The sequence below is a fragment of the Tenrec ecaudatus genome, chromosome 4 (assembly GCF_050624435.1).
Source record: "Tenrec ecaudatus isolate mTenEca1 chromosome 4, mTenEca1.hap1, whole genome shotgun sequence".
In the NCBI taxonomy this organism is placed as follows: Eukaryota; Metazoa; Chordata; class Mammalia; order Afrosoricida; family Tenrecidae; genus Tenrec; species Tenrec ecaudatus.
In genome coordinates, this window is record NC_134533.1 from 27,119,177 (window position 1) to 27,135,542 (window position 16,366).

Here is a 16,366-nt window from a genome sequence, read left to right on the forward strand (position 1 = left end):
CCCATCCCACCCCTTCTTACCTGGGTCCCGGGCCAGATGGGTGTTCTGTCCGGTCCGCACTGCAGCCCTCGGGGAGAAGGGCTACCCGGTCGGCCCCCGCCCCCCACGGCGTGTGCCCGGCGGCTAGCGGGCTCCTCCAGGTAAGTATATAAGTTACTGTACTGTGTGGGAGGGTCACGATCTTGGTAATTGCGGCTCGCCAAGCTTAACCCCTGCGTTCCTGCCGCCCTCCAACTTGTTGACTGGTCGGGGAGCAAGCGTGCAGCGAGTGCGCCGGCCGGCCGGCGGGGAGGGGGAGAGGTGTGCGGGGCAGAGCAGGGCTGCTGAGTCCGCGAGCGGCCGAGTTCCACTGGCCCCCTGGCAGCGGTTTTCATTGGATAGGTCTGCCCCCCCCCCGTCCCCCTAGTTTGGCACCCCCCCTTCCCCCCCCCGCCTGTCTCCCGTGTAGGGGACGTCTCCAGGCGAAGTCACGATTCCTTCTCAGTTCGGAATGAACTGTGACTAGAGCCATGACGCAGCGAGCGCGCATTACTCACTTTTTGCAGTCACGACTTGGGAATCCGTGCTGGTTCCAACCAAAATTACACCGCTACCATTGAATTATTTAATAGGATCCAGTTGGGGTAAACTTGAGCATTGTGCCAAGCAATGGGGAGGGGGGAGGGAAGGACGGGGGCGAAATTAGGACACGGAGCGTCCCCCCCCCTACTTCACGACTCGTGGATCCCAGCCCCCCCCTACCCCCCTCACCGTTCCTAAGTCCTGCAAGTGGTTTATTTCGCTAGCACCTCTCCCAGCCCTCCCGCTCCCCCAATGCCCCAGGGATTTTTCTTTGCAAATGTGACAGAATTTGTAAACACATCCACTCGAGTTTCAGGACCGAGAGGGGCGAGGCTTGGGAAAGAGGAGTCTGTCCCAGTGTGTGATGAGGGGAGGGGTGGGCAGTGAGGCAGCAAGCAGCTGAATTGTCAAGACCAAGTGTGGGTTGCAGTGTTACTTGTTATTCTCCACAACATCAGTCACAGCCCTTGTTACTATTGTGAGTTGACGAACACCCCTGCTCGTCGGGGAGCCTTTACTGAGAGGGGGCTGGTTCTGAGCTAAAAATAACTCGACCCACCCTCTTCTTCCTCGGGAGGGCTGTGCCCCAGGATGCTCTGCTTGGGGGTCAGTCACTGAAGCCAGTGGTCGCACAGGCACGGGACTGGGAGAGTAGTCAACATCAGGGTCTTCTCTCTCTCCTGAAGGCTAGCGCCTGTGGACACTTACCTCATCTTCTCGAGGGTTTTTCTTTTTTCAATTAAAAACAAAACCATTATTTGGACAGCATACTTGAACAGACGCGCAAGCTTACTTAAGATCTGCAGGAGCGCTTAGCTCGCTCCACGGTCTACAGCTCAGCCCCGTGGATCTGTCTGAGGATGCACGTTTGCTATCCCCGTCTCAGGAATTAATCAGTGTGAAAGTCTGTGCTGCAATGACATTGAGCCCCCTGGCTCGCGGCCGCTAACCTTCGTCTCGCCTCACCTGCTGAGTTACAGGTTCGTCTAACGTGTCTGAAGCTAATTGCCCTGTGTCTCACTCCGGGTCCAGCCCATATCCCCAAGGTGCTGATGGTTCCCCTAGTAACATTGGACAACCTAGAGATGAACCCCTCACCCCGATTTCTCAGGAGGCTGGTTTGCCGAAACCCTGGTCTTTGGGCTCAGCGCCGCGGTTCCCAAGCCTGGATTCAATGTGCATCGCACCAGCAACTTCTATGCTTTGGCTTCTAGTTCACGCATCCCATCAACTCATCTGCGGTCCCTTCGCCTAGGATACGGGGGAAGGGTGAAATAAGAATGCCGTCATAATACAGCGCACACACCCTTACACTGCCCCTCGGGAACAGCAGGCTATTGGAGCAAGGAAGGGGGGGGACATGAAGTGGGACGGAATGAGGGGCTGAATAAAGCAACTGAGACCTGCTTATTTTGAAGTCACCCTCACCGGGGAGAAACCTTTCAAACACACTGGTGGGAAGCCGTGGGCACCTGGGCATGGAGCCCCAGATATTGCTCGGCCTCTGCGGAGAAAGCCGGCGAGCTACCGGCCTTCGGTTCCTGGAGCGCCGGCCTTGCCTCATCCTCGAATCTAACACCTCGCTCCCCCTCCTTTCAATTCCCCCCCCCTCCTTCCCTTCCCACTCGCCCCTCCTTTCCCCAAAGCTCTCACCGAAGTCACGACTATCCCCTTTGAACATCCTTAACCCCCTCGTCTCCGCAGCTCTCTTTAGCATCTAGGGCGGGGCTAGATGGCGCCAACCTACCCCGCCCCCGGGCGCTCCGTGCTGAACCCGCCGAAGGCCGAGGAGTTTTCAGCACCTTCCCTTCTTGGACAGCTCCCGCGCCGGGGGCGGGGGCTGCGGGTCCGCCGGCATTCCGACAGAAGTGGGCGGGGAAGTTTGTCGGAAGAACACGGATTTTCCCCTCTTTTCTGCCTCTGCCCCTGTAATTTTTATCTATATTGGACCATCTCCATGAATCTCGCGGAAAAATGGCCCATTAAGTCGTGTCTGGGCACCCTTCAAGAGAGAGAGAATGGGGAGGGGAGGGGGCGATCCAGAGAACCGAGCTCCATAGCGCCGACCCAGACTGCGAGGGAGAGTTGCAGCAGCTATTGATTCAGAGATTCGTCAGGGTGATCCCGGAATCGGCCGGCCGAGAACTCCCTCTCTCCGATCCTAGCATGCAACCCCCAAATTCATTATGCACACCCACAGCTACAGCCCTCAGCCCCACCCTTCTCTCTAGAAAGGGGGTAAAAGGCAGCCGAAAAGAGCCCCCGGGCATGCATGAAGTAAGCGTCAGCCCATACTCACTGTCGGTCGCCGCATGCACACACAATACTTACCCAAACTGGAACTCCTGAGAGAGAGAGAGAGAGAGAGAGAGAAGAAACACAGGGCAAGGAAGAGAAAGTGGAGGGAGAGAGGAAAGGAAAAATCCAACAATTAATTTCCAGACATAGTTGGGGGTGGGGGGCATGATGCGGTGATGTCCAGGTTTTCTTCCACCCGCGCTGGCTTTTTCTCCCTGTACAGCCCTCGGTCTATTTCTGGAACACGATCAAACCCTGGTGCTATTTTTAGCAAGTTAAAAAAAAACCCTCCACACACAAAGGCATTTCGCTGGAACGTTCTGTCCAAAACATTAAATGTGCATGAAGCACCCCCCTCCTCACTTTTTTTCCCTGCACCACCACACTCATTTGCATTATTGCAGGAGAGGTTTTTCAAAGCCAAAAAAACCTCCAATATTGCATTGCATCTGCCCTCCCAGGATCAACTCTGCCTGTTGCAGGCTCCTCGTGGTCTCCTGCCCGTCTCCACTGAACAGATGCCCTACATGTTGGGGGGGGGATAGGGGCGGGGGAGGCAGTGCTTAGGCCCCTGTCCCAAAAGAGCTTCCCAGGAAAGCGCTCTAGAGCCTTGGCTCTACCCACGGTGGTGATTCCCAAATGAGCAAAGGGAAGGGTGGGGGGGGGGGAATCTTCCATACCCTGCCTACGTTTCCCACCCATGCTTTGCAAAATCGCGCTGTGTTTGCAACACACCGCCTTTGGAAATGTATATTTTTGAAAGCTGCATATGTGTGTGTGTCTTGCGTTCTAGTAATTCACTACGAGAGGCTTGAAGGAGAAATCGACGAGGCAAGGCAGCGCGAGCAGCCGCCTTGAGTCTCCTTTGCCAGTCTGCGTCAGTCAGCAGCGACTGACGTCACGTGCAGATTCTCCTCTTTGGTGGGTCGAGTTCAGCGGAGAAGCGGCTTCTGCTCGGAGACAGCGCTTTGTGTAGGGCTCAGCCACTGAGCGGGCGAGGCGGCCGCGGCGGGCGCCACCCCGGGCTGGGGCTGGGCCGCCGCAGAGGAGGCCCCGCGGGGCGTGCCCAGCAGGACAGCCCCCTCCCCAAACGCCGGCACTCGTCCTCTCCCCGCCCTTTCTTTTCACATCTGGCCACTGGCCGCGACAGCGCTGGCTATAACTCGGATTAATTCTCTGAGTGTGTCGGGCAGAGTCCTGATTGTGGGAGTGACGCAAATAGCAGATCCTAAGGCTCCCGCTCGCTTCCCAGTTCGCTCTCACTCGCTCCCTCTTTTCTGTTTTCTGCGCCCACGCATCCCCTGCTTGATCTCCCACGGAATCAGCCAGCCACAGCTTCCCAGAGAGCAATAATCCGAGTTACAGACACAGGGACAGACTCACTCCCAGAACAGTAACAAATTAGCCTGCAATTAAATACACGCGCGTGACTGCCTCAGATTGCGCGCGCGAGCGCACACACACACACACACACACACACACGCAATCAAATGGCCAGCAGCCATTTAGGGGCTCCCCTGTTGGGGGTGGGGGCCAGGGTACTGACTCACAAATGCTCCTGCCTCCTAGGAGCCAGTGCTGAGGCTCTGGGGGTGAGGAGCAGCACATTAGGAACCCCACCTCTCTCAGTGCCCAGATGGCCGGGCATCATCCAACATACAACTTTTGTTGAATGGAGGAAGGGGGGGGGGCGCGGGGGGAGGGGGAATTCAACAAAGACTGCAAATGCTTAGTCTCCAGCAACATGATCAGCGACTTTTTCTCCTTAGGGTGAGGTAAAACAGCTTACTCTCTTCTTTCTCTCCAAGACCAGGGGATCTTTGCTCTATCGTCTTCTTAAAATAACACCCCTGAAAAAGGAACTCAATGGATGAGTGCTATTTTTAACCTAATTTGAATGGAGCGTGTTTCAGGAGGGTGACATTGTGTGTGTGTATGTGTGTGCATGAATCTCAGGGTTTCAGCTGAAGAAATGCCACACCTCAGCGTGACAAAGGGTTTATTGATTGATGAGATGGGAAGAGTTCTTGCAGATCGAAAGATGTGAACAAAATCTGACAGCTATGATTACCTTCCCCCAAATGCACAGCCACTTTGGCAGGACCTGTGCTCTGGGGGTGGGGGTGGGGGGGCTGTGTACAGATGTGGTTGGACACTGGGTCCATCTCCTTTATTAACCCTCCCTAGTCACCTTTTCTTGATGTCCATAAACCACTCCTCAGTTTAATGCTGGGCTTTGGGGGCAAGGCCTGCGAGAGTGACTGTAGGGGCTTCACACATTGTGGTCCTTGGGCTCCTCTCATCCCTGCTCTCCAAGCTCTTGGAGAGATTTTGTTTTAAGCCCCAGCCCCAGCTGGACCCCCGATTGATTGCTGTCTGTGGCTTCAGCCTTGTTTACAAGGGAGTCAGGGAACGTCTGCTCACGTGGAGGACACCCTCTGGCAGGCCATCAGCAGCTGTTGTTTTTAGCTCCACGGATGCATGCACGTGTGCATGTAGGGAGGCTGTTGCGATGGGGAGGCACGCAGGCAGGAGAAGCATCAATGAGTGGAAGGTGGCCCAGTTGCTTGCACTGAAGATGGGGCCATCAGATGTGTCCAGAGGGACAGGAAAGCATGCCATTGAAGCCATCTGGTTTCCTGACAGTGTCAGACTAAGTGTATCTCTAAAGGCACAGGGTAGGCATGCTTTTAGAGATACAAGACGAAGGCATTTGCAAGTACAGGTTCCGGAACGTGAGCACCTTCGCAGAGGACATCAATTACATAAAACGCTAAACTTTTTTTTGAGAATCAGCCCATCAGAACGTGACCTGCTTTCAATGCTACATGTGGCGGCAGAGTGTGCTTGTTGCTGACATGGATACTGAAGGCCACTTTGCTGCAGGTGGGTGGGGAGCTAATTAGAAAAGGACATTGTGCTTGGTCAAGCAGAAGGGCAATGGCGAAGAGGAAGACCCCCCACGGGCTGGATCGACACTGTGGCTGCCACAATGTGCGCGAACATAACAATTCTAAAGGGGCTGCTGGACCAGACAGTGTTGCATTCTGTTGTGCCTGAGTCAGAACCAAAACAGTAGCACCTACCAACGGGTGAGGTCATTGGGCCTGGAGGAAATGTGCTTCAATGGCGCACCTCTGAACTTTGAATGCGGTAGTCAAAAGCACATGCAGCTAACACAGGCCTGTTCCCGCCATCAGTCTTGTCCCTCCCAGATGCGGACATCTCTCTGCCTCCTCCCTGTCTCATTACTATCATTAGGACAACTACTCAGCATCATGGGGCTGGAAGCTGGAAGCTCGGTATAACTCTCTACAGACAGCTAGTTCCCCAACACTACCATCTCCATTGCCCCTAACCCACAGTCTCCAACACTACCATCTCCATTGCCCCTAATCCACAGTCCTCTGCTGTGGGCTATGGCACTCAAGCCACAGACCCAGGGGATTAGTAGTCTGGTGTGGAACCTGTCCAAGCTGAAAGGCACCTTCTGTGATGCCAGTCCTTGGGGCATTCCAAGCACGGAGAGGACTCTTTGCTCGAGTGCTCTCCCAGAAGACCTGTTGGAGAGGCTGCCGTCACACAGGCCTGGAAAGGACGGAATCTCCTCTCTTTCAGGGTCAGTGAACTCCAGACATGTCCCGCCTGTTATCTTTTGTGTCTGCTCCAAATATCCAGAAGAGCATCAGAAGGTAAAGCATTGGGGTTGGGGGAGGGGAAAAAACCTCAACACCCAGAAACGCAGCCCCAATGGATCTGCCAGAGAGGGCATCCCGGAAAGGGATTCTTCTTTGCCTAAAGATGTCTCCATCCGGGATTATTACTATTCCAGGGCAACCAAGGGGAGAGGGGGAGACCAAATTTTTGTTTCTGAGTACCTTCTATACACCAGTGACTGTGTTGGGTTCTCTGACATAAAATGACCTCAGGGCAACATTTTAATAACACCCCCCAGGGTTGCCATGCATACAAGGCACTCTGGAATAGGAGTTAAGACTCTCCCCCACTTTAAAGGCACAGAAATGGGGGGCAAAACAATATAAAAGCCTTCAGGGTTTGAAGTTATAATTCTAGGTATCCAATTCCTAGGTCTGGCTCCAACATTCACGCCTGTACCATGCCAGAATTCCAATCTCTAGCAGGTAGTGTTCCAGTTCCAGGCCCCATTAGTTGGTGTTGGAGGCTTCCGGAACCTTCTTGACTTGAATCGCCCCACTGATCCCGTCCTCCTTGAGAATCAGTGAAGCCCCTTCCTCCTCAAGGACATCTCCTGTGAGAAGAGGCTCCTCCATGGTCTCCTACGGGTAACTCACCTGACTCAGCCTCACGAAAAATTCAAAGGATTGGTCTGAAACCAGCCAGTTTGCGGTGAGGAGATCGTGAACTATACTTCCTGATGCTAAGTAGTTTTCCAAGGCCACCGAGGAAACCCCTTAGGTAGCACTAAGGAGGAACTTGGAACTCCCTGGACCACTCTTCCGAGACTGCTGTATGAAGGGGAGAATCACAGAAAATCTGTACTTTGAATTGGCTGGTTCTCCTAGGCCTCCTTTACCTGACAACTGGCACCCTTGATACTTCCTGATTCTGAAAACTTTAGAGGTTCAGCCATTAGCCCCATGGGGGAGATGAGCCACAGTGTGCATAAAAGGCTGTTCTAGGATCCCCTTCCCCTGTGAAACATGTTTTCATCGCTTGCCCTGACCGCGAGGTACATTTCCTCTTGGGAAACACTCCTTAGAAGCCAGTATAGTTGGGGGCTTGAGGGTGATATCTTAAAGGACCATAAGGATGCTGCGGGAAGTACCTGGGGATCCCCTCACGCCCTGCTTTTTGTTACCATCGCCCTCAGAAGTTTCCACACTCTGTTGAACTGAAAGCAGCTACCCAGTTCGACTTCAGAACAGCTCGGACTCTGTGGACACCACTCCTTCATCTAGGAACCAGCTCTTCCAAAGGGCCCGTCTCTTCCGGGCCACTTGGAGAACCGGATGGTGGCTTCACCCAGGCCTGGCCTGGTTGAGAAAGGGCGCATTTGGGAGAATAGAGACCTAGTGCAACACCCAAGAATAGCCGGAGGTGGTTTTATGGTGGGGACCTGAGCAAAAGACAGGGGAAGCGAGAGCAAGCATATGGTTGAGGGCTGAAGCTGAAGAGAGAGGGAAGGGGCGGCGGGGGGGGGGGGGGGGAGAGGGAACGCCAGCATACTTCAGCAGAGGCTAAACAGAGAGGTATTAGAGCTTGAACGGCATGGTGTGCAGGGGGAAAAGAGTAATCTACAGGCTGCCTCTCAAGGTAGTTGCATGAGCTTAGCCTTAACCTTGTGTTTGGCAGACTCCTGTCTGTTTCACCTGAAATCAATGGGCGGAGCTCAGATCCACGTTCTGAAAGCCTAGTGAGTCTGAGATAGATGGACTTTGTAGCCTATTCACTATTAAAACAGCCTCACAACCAGCTGCTGGCTTGCTAGACTTAGATACCAATGTTTGATAGGCCCACAGTAAAGAATGGGGATTGGCTCTCTTCAATTCTTACTCCAGTAGAGAGAGGCTTCCAAAAATCCGTGGGAAAAAATTCCATTATCTTTTCATCCCATTTCTCTGATCTGTTGGATGAGCTAGTGTCACCTCCCTCCCCCCACCCCTATTGGCAAGGCTACATTAAAGTCTCTCGAGCTAGAAAATGAATTGGACCTGAATTGTGTCACGAGAAAGAGGTCACGTGGTGGACAGCTGGCATTTGACACCAGCTCTAGCCTATTTCCACGGGTCAGAAAGACAGGAGGAGGAGGAGGTATGGTGGGTTTTCAGAAAACCACACTCTTTGGGGTGACTGTCTTTGAGAAAGAGTAATATGACCTCAAGTTCTGAGTCAGTCCATCCTGAGACTGGCTGTTTGTCGGTGTGTAAGGGTGCAGGTGATACAGACGGCTCGTATGAACGGCTACCCAGAAGGCTACAGGTTCACGCCCACCTGGAGGCCCCTCAGAAGAAAGGGCTGGACACCTGCTTCCACCGCTTGTCTCTCAGCTTATCGTAAGCTGGTGGCTCACATGTGGCGATGCTGAAGGCTATGCCACAGGTATTTCCAATACCAGCAGGGCCACTCAAGGTGAACAGGTTTCAGCTGAGCTTCCAGACCAAGCCCAGACTACGAAGTGGGATAGGCTGTCCACTTGGGAGGGGCTAACTATTGACACCCTTATGAAAAGCAGCATAGCTCTAGCAGGTTTCCTAAAAATGATACGTACAGCGAGAGAACATTATCCACAAAATCAGCCGCTGTGGATTCCAGAAAGCAAAGCTGAACTCTGGCAGGCATTAGAGTCCCCACGAATTAGAATCGACGCCATGGCAGCTGATTTTGATGAGTAATATTGTGAGGCTGTGCTCACATCTATGGCTGGGCTCCCTAACCTTAGAGCAAGCAGTTCTCAGCCTGTGGGTCGAAACCCCTGTGGGGATTGAATGACCCTTTCACAGGGGCCACCTGATTCCTAACAGTAGCACCGTTTTATGTTTGTGGGGGGGGGGGGTTCACCACAACATTAGGAATGTATTACAGGCTTGTAGCATGAGGAAGGTTGAGAACCACGGCCTTAGGGCTCTTCCTGAAGGGCATCCTGGTCAACAGGGACTATAAGAAAGATCTTCAACCTAACAGGGTGGATCTGAGCCATGAGCACTGAGTTTCTGAGATCACCACAGGTCACCCTAGACAGTGCGACAGTGCTGGTGCATGCCACTTACCTCACCACCCAGGAGCCTGTGGCTCAGGCCCCGTGAAGAACAAGTCTTGGCCTTCAGGGAAAATGTCTGGGGTGGAAGCATTGCAATGTGGTAGAATGAAATGAGCATTTAATTGAGGGCGTGGGCTGGGAGAGGGGGACAGGGGAACCAAACCAGACCAACGAGATGATTGCATCTCTCAGTCAGGGCCGATCCAATTCTGAGATTTCCTCTTTCCTCTTGTCCTTACCCCACCCACCTTCGGCATTCTCCGTGAGCTCAATGAGCCCTGCGTAAGTTCTCTCACAAGATCTGACAGAGTTTAGGGGATCCCTGGTCTTTCCGTTGAGTTTCAGTTGTAGCACCCCTCAGTTATAGCACCCCTTGGGGCCCCTTCACTAACTGTGACTGACTGCTCTGGCCGAGGATCTTGCAACACCATCTTGAAGAAAGTAGGGTTTGCTGGGGTTTTCCTCACTAGGGAGGCCTACTGGCTGCTGGGCCGGGTTTGCCATTAGGTGTGGGTTGGAGAGATGGAAACTAGTGTCTGTCATCTGGATAGGACTCAACGGAGAACTCTCTAGAGACCAACTCTGCAGTCCCTAACAAGGGGCACCTTGGGGAAAGAGCTGCGTGGGTGGGGAATGGAGGAGAGGTGGCGGTCAGGAGGGGAGGGGGGGGGTTAGAACGGCAAGGGTTAACAGGAAGATGAACGGGAGCAGCAACATTGCAGAAAGCACGAGGCAGAGGGTGAACGTGTCCTGGGTGTATGAGCACTGCTCTGAAAATTCATCTGCTCTCCTCCTGGTCCTTGGTGCGCCTACAACAAGCAAGAATGAGAGGGACACGGCGTCAGCAATCCACATTCCATGCATCACAGCTCCTCCTGGTCAGGGTTTAGGGTCACCCCTCCCTCCCACCAGTGGGAAAATTTTGACTTCCCCGGGGGCAACTCAGAAGCACAAAGGACAGGTGCTCAAAGCTATAGTTGGGTTAAGGGACAACCAACCTTACCAATAGGTGACCTAATATGAATCTACTCCAACTTGGTAGGTCTGGGCTAATTAATTGACAAGAAGTCACATTTCTAGCCAAGAGGAACATGTGATAGCAGCCAGTCAAATCAAGGAGAGGGAGAGAACGAGAGGGGGAGAGAGAGAGAGAGAGAGAGAGAGAGAGAGAGAGAGAGAGAGAGAGAGAGAGAGAGAGAGAGAGAGAGAGAGAGAGCCCCACTAGTAACTGAATGTCAAGTGGTTAGATCAAGATAAAATATTTTTAGCCCAACCATTTAATGAGGACCGTGAACACCCAGGGGGTTGGCAAGTAGAGAAACCCCGCTCTTCTCTCTGTTACATCATCATCAACAGGCTGTCTTCCCACCTCATCGTGGCCTCACTTGCCTCTTGGAGAAGGCGGAGCCAGTGGTAGTCCGTCCTGGGTAGAGGAACTGGGTGTTATTTGACACAGCCACTGCCCTACTGTATCGCTGTAGAAACATGTAGACTAGCAACTCCCCAAAGCGGGAATGGGAGTCCTGTTACTTACCGAAAGCTCAAGTCCCTAGGGAGAACCCATGTAGAAGGGCTGTGAGCGTCTCCTGCACGAGGTGAGAAGATTACATTGTGGCATGAGGAAGGAGAGCCGGGATAATATTTGGGGCTCTCCTGGGGACTTAGCTCCCTCTATAAGGAAGTCTGGGGCACGAACGTCACCTGGAAGAAGACACTGAGTGGCTTGTGGGATTCCTAGCTTCCAAGTGGCTTAAAACCAAAGCAGCTCAGTTATGAACGAGCCCCTCGAGAAGGAAAGCTCCAGATGTCACCCAAGGCATTGGTTGTCCAAATGTAAAGTTTTCTGTGAATAAAACCCAATATGATCCCCGGTGCCAGCCAACACCAACCAGGAAGTCGAGTCTTAAGCTGAGTTGCGATTTCGTTCTTGCTTGTGCCTTTTGCTACTTACAACACCTGGAGCGAGTCACGCAGTGCCTTAACACCCCTACCCACCCCACCCACTCACCTGTTCAATATATGTACTGTGTCCTGCCCTATCTACCTCAGAGGATAGTATTTTAAACACAGGTGGGACTATGTTTCACAGAGTTCCGAAGTTCTATCACGAAAGTTGGTGTTGATTCTTTGTGAGAGTTACTCCTGCCGTCTTCGTTCTGTGTGTCACAGTGAGGGCCCAGGGGGGCCAGCAATACGATACCATGGAATGAATTGCTCCCTGGCCTGGGAGGAAGTTAAAAGAAACTGGGGACCTTCGGGAGCAATCCTAGAGCTAAGAACAACTTGTTTATGTTCAGTGATGAGAATGAATTATGTTCATTTCCCACTGTCCTTTGAAGTTTTATTGGTACGTAATCCACATATCACACAATTCAATATTTCAATCCTATCAAGAGTTGGACAGTCATCACCACGATCAATTTTTGAATATCCCCCCCCCCCCTTGGTCTGTGTAATCACCATCAGCTCTAGTGCTTCCTTCCCCACCCTTGGCTCCTGGTTCCTCCTGAGTTCTCACTCAGTTGGGTTCTAAGAGAGGGGAGTTACAGAGGGGTTCTGCTAGTTTGGGGAGATGCTGGGAACTTCCTTACTTACTCCCTTGGTCTCTAGTTGTAAAACCCTACCAGGAGGGGCGATGATAGATACTGAAAGCTTAGCATTGTCTTGGCACCCGGTAAACATTACATGAAAGAACTAAGGATGGCAAGAGAAACATCGCTAGAGTTTTGTTTTCCTGCACGATGCAAAGCATCTGATCTTCTCCTGGCTTCCAAGTCTCAAGATGCTCAAATCATTAATTACAGGACCCGGCGGAATGCTGCTATGGCATTTCTAGTGAATACCAGTAGAGGGAGCTCTCGAGCAAACAACTCATCTTTGGTCCCTTCATTTCTCTCTAAAACAAATCTCTGCCTGGTGGCCAATGGCTTTTTCTCCACCCCAACCTGTTTACTAGTTAGAGAAAACTGGGAGTCCGCCACCCGGCTCCAGTCCTGCTTTCAGAGAACCCAGGGGCTCTAAACTTTGCTAAGACTCAACTCCTGGGCTTCATTTGCAACTTGGAATTAAAAGAGTGGTCCTCTATTGGAACGGTCCCAGGAGACTTAGAAGCGAGCTGCGGGAATGTTAAACACAGTCTGGCTTTTCAGTCTTCCTCTTCCTCCAAACACCTAGAGGGTACATTTTAAGTCACTAGAGGACTATATTCTAAACATTTTAGGTGGGAGTTGGGGAGCCTAGACAGCCCTTTTCCTCTCAAAAGGTTTGTGCCAAGATATCTGCTTTGAAAAGTCCATGTCTAAGAAACGAAATGCCAGACCCAGTGCCTCTCTCAGAGGAAGACCTAAAACGTGGCAAGACCAAGAGGTGGCAAGATGAGCGCTCCTGATGCCCTGAGCCAAATGTTCCTTTGCGTCCTCTCATGCTCAGCTTCCAAGTCAAGCCGGTGTCTCAGCCTGTTGGGGTGAGACTCCCCCCAGACTGGCTCCCTCTATTTTTCGGCTCATTGTTGATCAGTCGACTAGAAGGATCCTCAGGAGCTGGTGGCAGACCTTTCCTGTCTGTCTTACAATGAACATTTGCCCACAGCCTGGGTTTGATTAGCAGTGTCCCCTAGGGGCTCGGAGCATCACCTACTTACAATTTGATACATAGCTTAGAGGGAAAACAGAACAGGGAAAGAACGCCTTCCTTCAGGATGGTTGAAAATATCAGGTGAGAATTCCTCCTCCCCTTTCAGCAGGAGGATCGTCAAGGGTTGCTGGTAGGTGTCAGGAGGTCCCTGTCACTCAAAGTGACCCCATGCCCAACAGAATGAAACACTGCCCGGTCCCGTGCCATCCCCACAATTGTTCTGTTTGAGCCCACCATTGTCACCACCGTGTCCATCATCCCATCAAGCATCTTCCCCTTTGCTGGCCCTCCACTTTAACAAGCATGATGTCCCTCTCCAGAGATTGGTCCCCTCTGATGCCATGGCCAAAATATGTTGAGGAGAAGTCTCACCCTCCTTGCTTCTAAGAAACCCCCTGACTTTACTGCCGCCAAGACAGATGGTTCATTATTCTGGCATTTTACAGTACTTTCAAACTTCTTCACCATCATCCAAAATCCATCAGTTGTACTGCAGTCTTGCTCAGTCACTGTCCAGCTTTCCCTTGCATAGGAGGTGACTGGGAATATCAGAGTGAGGTGCACTTTGATCCTTAAAATGCCATCTTTGTTTGTTGACACTTTAAAGAGGTTTTGTGAGTAAATTTGCCGGCTGTGACATATAATTTGATTTCTTAACTATGAGCATTGATTATGGATCGAAGTAAAATGAAATCCTTCACTTCAATCTGTTCTCCATTTATGATGATGCTATCTGTTGGTCCGGTTGTGAGGGTTTGGGTTTTTTGGGGGAGGGGGCGGGGGGTGTTTGCACTGAAATGCAATCCATACCGGCAGCTGTAGTCTTGGATCTTCATCAGTGTGTGAAGTCCTCCTCACTTTCAGCAAGCAGGGTTGAAACATTCGCCCTTTGAAGGTTGTTAATGAGCCCGTCTCCAATCCTGATGTCCATTTCTTCTTCACACAAGCCAGCTTCCTGGATTCGTTGTGCAACTTACAGACTACGGGAGTACAGCCAGAAGATACAACCGGGACCCACGCCTTTCCTGATTTTAAACCATTTATCATCCCTTGTGCTATTGGAACAACTGCCTTTTGGGCTGTGTACAGGTCCCACATGAGCACAAGGAAGTGTCCTAGAATGCCCATCCCTCCCAATGTTGTCAGTACGTGTCCATAAGACACCGGTAAACATCTTTCTTGTATTCTCTGCTTTGTATACCAGCAAGGAAACCCCTTCATTTCATGTCCTCTTCTGAATCTGGCTTGACTACCTGGTGGCTTCCAGCTGATGCCCTGCTACAACCATTTTAAAAATAGATATACTAATAAAATTTTAGTTTAAACTTTCTTTTGTTACTCGTGGAGGAAAAGCTGCTTTTGACAACAATCTATTCCTCTTGGGAAGTCCTGGTAACTCGTCACCAGTGGCTGCGGGGTTGATTGTGATTCATGGTGGACCCTTGGGTCGGGGCAGAACTGACCTCCACAGGGTTTCTGGAGGGATCATCTGGGAGTAGATCTCCAGGCCTTTCCTCTGAGGTGCCTTGGGGTGCACTTGAGCCTCCGACGGTTTGGTTCTTGGATAACTGATTGCACAGAACCATGGGAGCCACCCAGGGAATTCCTTGTAAATAAAGTTCTTCAGAAATCCCATCTATGTGGTAGATTCTTGTCCTACTTTCTGTGCTGTTTGTTGCATGCACCCTTTTCCCGCCTTGCTGCTGCTCGGTTGGCTGTCTGAGCATCTGCAACCTGCACTGCGTGGCTGAGCACGAGTGTAGTTTGGGTACCAGGGTTGCGAATATCCACTGTAGAAACCCACAGCCTCCAGTGCTTTCTTGAGCATCAAGGATTGCACGCCAATCAAACCATCCTTGCAACAAAACAGCAGAATTTGTGACTGGCTACGGCCTAGGAATTCTCCCGGAATAACAGCCCGTCTGATTCATTTCAGATCGGCAAGCACGGAACTGTTAATGCCTACCAGCTCCAGAAGTTTAACGACATGGTCCATCCTGAGCATCTGCAGCGGAATCTTTGGGGTCTAATTTGCGTAACTGTCACTGCAGTAATGGGGTCTCCATGGAGCACGGTGTGGGTGATGGGGGCTGGACCTCGCCACTGCGGGAGACAGCTGGGATGAACATTCAATAGGCCTTAGGGTTAAGAATAAGGGTCTCACTCAAAAGGCTACCGAACGAAGCCACTGTGCCGGCATCTTATTCCCCAGCGCCCACACCGGCCACTTATAGAAGCCAAGGCTGCAGAGCGCAGCGCTTGGCAGGCAGGCCTTTGGCGATGGAGAGGGCACCAGTGACCACCTTCAGTTGTTCTATTACCTCTTTCTCTTTATCTCTGGCAGCATGCGGCGGCTCGCAGCACCTTGCTGGCAAACTGGTCCATGCTGAAGAACAACACTCACCGAGGGGACTTCTTGCGGGCTCAGGGGACCCAGGCCCTCCTTCTTGCCCAGCCCGGCCGAAGCTTGCCACTGAGGAGTGGACCTTATACCTGTGATGCTGCAAGCCAGTTGTGGGGTCCTCATGGCCCCAACCACTGGAGGACCGTGTTGCACCGCGGCAACCATTTCTTACCTTTCTTTAGTAAACATTTGCTTACATGTAAGATTAAGGATATTGTTGATGATTTCTGAATTCTGTTGGGTCACCTTTCTGTAGAATGAGCACCAATATGGATCTTTTCCAGTTGGTCAGTTGGCCAATGTCTTGGCATGGACGAATAAGCACCTCCCGTGCTGCATCAGGCCGTTCAAACATGTCATTATGTGGTCAGTCAACTCTCAGAGGCTTGCTTTGCACCAGTGCCTTCAGGGCAGCTGGGAATTCCCCTTTTAATACTGTCAGTGCTTGACCATATGCTGTCTCTTGAAATGGATGGGCATTGACTGTTATTGTTGTTGCGGGTACAGTGACTCTGTGTATTCCTTCCATCCTCTTGTAAAGCTTCCTGCATCATTCAATACGGTGTCCATAGAATCCTTCAATATAGCAACTTGAGACTTGGAATTTTTTCCTTCCGTTCTTTCAGCTTGAGAACTGCTGGGCATGTTCCTCTTTTCTGGCTTTCTAATGCAAGTCTTTGCACATTTCATTAGAATACTTGGTCTTCTCAGGCTGCCCTTTGACATGTTCT

General features: G+C 51.7%; 1 pseudogene; it reads right to left on the reverse strand.

Annotated features, from left to right (window-relative positions):
* Positions 1-15,193: 15,193 nt before the first annotated feature.
* Positions 15,194-15,758, reverse strand: LOC142445773 (methionyl-tRNA formyltransferase, mitochondrial pseudogene; annotated as a pseudogene).
* Between the last annotated feature and the right edge of the window lie 608 nt (positions 15,759-16,366).